This window comes from Penaeus monodon, chromosome 8 (assembly GCF_015228065.2).
Source record: "Penaeus monodon isolate SGIC_2016 chromosome 8, NSTDA_Pmon_1, whole genome shotgun sequence".
Classification (NCBI taxonomy): domain Eukaryota; kingdom Metazoa; phylum Arthropoda; class Malacostraca; order Decapoda; family Penaeidae; genus Penaeus; species Penaeus monodon.
Window position 1 is genome coordinate 10,879,542 of NC_051393.1, and position 5,000 is coordinate 10,884,541.

The window sequence follows — 5,000 nt, forward strand, 5'->3', positions numbered from 1 at the left end:
ATCGGTCTCGTTATTCTTCCATTGACAGACGATGATGAGAAATTGTGTTGGTCGAATTTGAGGGCTGATCTCATGGGCGGCGCGGGGCTGATGCAGGCGGAGGCGTGGCGGAGACTGCCCTGCTTCGGGATACCAAAACAAGGCATCTTCATCGGGTTCTTGTCGCCTACGAGAACACAAGCGGATGCGCGACTCGCTGCCTCTTTTTTTTTTACGGGGTCAGTTTTACCACGAAAGGGAAGAGGAAAGAAGCAGAATAAACAAGGAGGTAGTATTTAAGACCTAGAGAGAGAGGAGAGGGCGAGAAGGATGATGAAGGAGACGCAGGCATGACGTTCGCCGGCACCCCGGGTACCAAGCAGGATGCAAGTGACGTCACAACTCGATGACGTCATACACATGGCGGCGCAGAAACAGGCTCAAAACGCCGAGATGATCGCGCGCGCGCATGGAAAATTCTCGCCCGCTTCCAAGAACTGTTAACGTGCCGATTATAAGGACTTTTCTTCCACGATTAAATGTGTAAAACAGAGCGCGAAAGAAGTGACTGCAGCTGCATAATGCGAACAAGGACGTAAATTATGTTGATAATATTTTTGATTGTCATGGTGTTAACCTGGTGGAAAGGGCGACGAGAGGAGGACTCGAGACAAAGGATGAAAGAGAAAGGGACCAAGAAGGGAGAAGCAAAGAGAAGGAATGAGAGACAAAGAGAGAAACACAGAGATAGATAGACGACAAATAGATAGGTAGGTAGGTAGACAGGTGTGCAGACGGATTGATAGAGATAGACAGATACATAGACCGATAGAAATAGATAGATGGATCGTTGATTGTACGGATAGATGGATAGAAGGAAACAGAAAGGAAAATGACAATAAATACAAAGAGAAAAGCAATACTGAAAAAAAAATAGAGAGAGAAAAGGAAAATGGAAAGAGTAAGAAAATCAAATCAAAACAGAAAAGGAGATAAAAATTGAAGAAGAGAAGTGATACGCAAGTGAAAAACTGGAAGAAAGAAAGAAAGAAAAAGAGAAAGCAAAAGAGGAGAGCGAAGAAGGAAAAAGAAAAGGAAAAAATGGTGGTCGGGCGGGGTATCCTTGTCGAGGGGGGTGGGGGTGGGGGTGGGGGGTGGGGAGAAGAACAAGAGCAAAAGAGGGTGGAGAAAGGGGGGAGAAAGAGAGGGAGAAGGGGAGAGAGGAGGGAGAGGGAGAAGGGGAGAGAGGAGGAAGAGGGAGAAGGGGAGAGAGGAGGAAGAGGGAGAAGGGGAGAGAGGAGGGAGAGGGAGAAAGGGGGGAGAAAGAGAGGGAGAAGGGAGAGAGAGAGGGGAGAAGGGGAGAGAGGAGGGAGAGGGAGAAGGGGAGAGAGGAGGGAGAGGGAGAAGGGGGGAGAAAGAGAGGGAGAAGGGGGGAGAGGAGGGAGAGAGGGAGAAGGGGAGAGAGGAGGGAGAGGGAGAAGGGGAGAGAGGAGAGAGAGAGAGAAGGATAGAGTGGATAAGGGAGAGAAATGGGAAAGTTAGAAGGGCGGAGCGTGGGGTGAAGGAGGGAGGGTGGAGAGGGAAAAGGGAGAGAGGAGGGGGAGGGTAAAGGGTGGGGGGAGGAAAGAAGAGAAGGAGGTCGGAGAGAGGGCGGGCGGTGGAGGAGGGAGAGGGAGAAGGGGGGAGAGAGTAGGATGAGGCAAGGAGGAGGGAGAAGGGAGGGCGGGGACGGGGGTGGGGGGGGAGAGGATGGAGACGAAGCCAGAGGAGAGGGAGAGAGAGAGAAGAGAGAGAGAGAAAGAGAGAGAGGGAGAGAGAAAGGGAGAGAGAAAGGGAGAGAGAGAGGGAGAGAGAGAGGGAGAGAGAGAGAGAGAGAGAGAGAGAGAGAGAGAGAGAGAGAGAGAGAGAGAGAGAGAGAGAGAGAGAGAGAGAGAGAAAGTGATACAGAAAGAAAGAGAGAAAGTGAGAAAGAGAGAGAGAGGAAGACGACCGGCGGGGAGTGAGGAGGTGAGGGAGAGGGGAGAGAGGAGAGAGGAAGGGCGGAGGGGGTGGGGGAAGAGGGAGGTGGGGGATGTACAGATCAGGCTTCACAAGGGATGCTGGTACAGGCTCATACCTCGCAAATGTCACGTGATGAGTGTTTACAAGGAACTCGATGGGGAGGGGGGATCCGTCGTGTCTGTGGGGGGTGGGAGGAGGGCGGGAAGAGGGGAAGGGGGATGGGGAAGGGGAAGGGGGATGGGGAAGGGTGAGGGGGTGAATGGAGGGGGAGGGGGTGGGGAAGGGGGACGGGGTGAATGGAGTGGAAGGGGGTGGGGAAGGGGGACGGGGTGAATGGAGTGGAAGGGGGGAGGGTAATGGGTAAGTGGAGAGGTGAATGGTAAATGGAGGGGGGGGGATGGAGGGAGAAGGGGGAGGAGGGGTGAGGGGCGAGTGGAGGAAGGAGAGGAAGGGTAATGGGGAGGGGGTGAGTGGAGTGGAAGGAGGGCGTGAGAAAGGGAGGGGAAGGGGTGAATAGAGGGGTGGTGAGGAGGGGAGGTAGTGGTGGGGAGAGGGGGAAGGGAGAAGGGAAAGGAAGGGTGAGAGGAATTGAGGGAGAAGGAAAGGGGAGAGGAATTGAGGGAGAAGGGAAGGGGGAGGAATTGAGGGAGAGGGAAGGGGGAGGGAATGAGGAGGAAGGAAGGGGAGAGGAATGAGGGAGAAGTGAAGGTGGAGAGGAATGAGGGAGAAGGAAGAGGGGAGAGGAATTGAGGGAGAAGGAAGGGGAGAGGATTTGAGGGGGAAAGGAAGGGGGGAGAGGAATTGAGGGAGAAGGGAAGGGGGAGAGGAATTGAGGGAGAAGGGAAGGGGAGAGGAATTGAGGGAGAAGGGAAGGGGGAGAGGAATTGAGGGAGAAGTGAAGGTAGAGAGGAATTGAGGGAGAAGGGAAGGGGGGAGGAATTGAGGGAGAAGGGAGGAGGAGAGGAATTGAGGGAGAAGGGAAGGGGGGAGGAATTGAGGGAGAAGGGAAGGGGGGAGGAATTGAGGGAGAAAGGAAGTGGAGAGGAAATTGAGGGGGAAGTAGGAGGCGCGATGTAAAAGAAGAAAAAATGAAGCGTAGTGTAAGTAAGAGAAGGAGAACGAGGATGAGGAGGGGAAGAGGAAAATAAAAGGAGACGGATGGAAGATGAGGAGGGGAAGAGGAAAACGAGAAAGAGGAAAGGGATGGGGAAGGAGAAGGGAATCAGAGGAGGACAATAGTAACAATGACAGTGATAAAGAATTCATTAGTAATGATGTTGATAATGATAATAATGGCAATGGTAATGGTAATGGCACGGAGGGAGGTCATTTTGTCTGCAGGTGCCATCGGATCCCCTCATTTACTCCTTCTGTCGGGTGTAGGGCCGGTTCATGGTAATAATGATAATAACAAAAATAATAACAAAAATAATAATGATAAAAAATCATAACATTCTAATAATGGCGATGATGATAATAATAATAGTGATTATCATTTTGATTGCTATCACCGTTATCATTATCATTGTTATTGATATTATTATTGCATTATTATCATTATCATTATCATTACTATTATTATTATTATTATTATTATTATCATTATTATTATTATTATTATCATCAGTATCATTATTATATTATTATTATTACTACTGTCATTATCATTCTTATCATCATTATCGTTGTTATCAACATGATCATTATTATAATAACTGTTATCATTCATATCATTATTACTATTATCATTATTATCATTATCATTATCAGTATTATCATTATTATCATTATCAATAAAATAATGATGATACTAATGATAAGACATGATAAGAAAACAACACTGATGGTGGTTATACAAACAGTGGTAACAACAATACAATAATAGTACCCAGTACTACTACTCATAATATTACAACCAACAAAAATGGTGACAATATCACGATAACCTCTATTTCTATAATAATAATAAAACTACACCCAACAATTACTAGCCAAAAAGAAGGAACAATAATAACAATAGTAATAATAATAACAATAAACATTTAATAGGAAAATATATACCAAGTACGTTTATTCTGCATGACCAATACATCGTTCTAATACCATCCATTTCCAATACAAACCAGTAAAACCCCATGACCGCATGACTCGACCGGATCTCATGACCTAGGAAAATGACGTCACAGCCAAGTTACCTGACACCAGGAGTGTATAATGAAGACACGAGTGCGGGCTTGTTGAAAAGCCTCGTTGGGTGTCACCTGCGCTTCGTCTGCCATTGAGAGACAGATGTTCGTTGTGTTGAGGTGTTGTGTCGCTGTCTCGTTATGAAGCTTCGGTTGATTATTGGCTTTGATTCTTTCTTAAGGCATTTCAGATATCATTCTTGTATATTTAGTATTTTTCCTTACATATTTGGTGGTTTTCTTCTAAAAATTATACTTACGTGGACATAAACACGGTAACGAGGATGAACTACTATAGGAAATAAATTCAAATCGTTGCGGTTTAATTTTATTATTTAGAAGACCTTCATTATTCCAAATTTGTACGATTTCAATATTTGGGGCATGGTTAGTTTCTTATTATGTTATTCAGTTGTAACAGATTTATTTTTCTTGTAATGCTCAAATTCTGTTTAATTAGAAATTATTTTGCATTTCTCAGATTTTCTCTAATTAGATTTTGTCTAATTAGGACTCTTGTATTACTCAAGAAGATTTTGTTTAATTTAAAAATCTTTTGCATTACCAAGATTTTGTGGGGTAATTAAGAAATTTCCTAGCTTCAAAGCTTATTAATCTTACAAAAAACACCAATAAATTGTTTACATAGACTGTTTACACCTACAAAGACCGAGTCTGCAGTGACGTAAAATCGTGTGTTTCCTGATATACAATCAAGGAAAAAGATTCATCCTCTTCAAATGACTAACATGTGCAGTAAGTGGAAAGCCCGATTTTTCCTGATATTTATTTACTCTTGCATTTAAGATTATTTGAAGATTTTTTTCGTTGCTG

General features: G+C 45.2%; 1 protein-coding gene across 1 annotated transcript in view; it reads right to left on the bottom strand.

Moving 5' to 3' along the window:
- The window catches only part of LOC119576141 (pleiotropic regulator 1-like), a gene marked incomplete in the record, with an annotated part of 22,291 nt that extends 18,040 nt beyond the window's left edge, over positions 1–4,251 (bottom strand). Inside the window, 1 exon segment of the mRNA XM_037923710.1 lies at positions 4,176–4,251.
- Between the last annotated feature and the right edge of the window lie 749 nt (positions 4,252–5,000).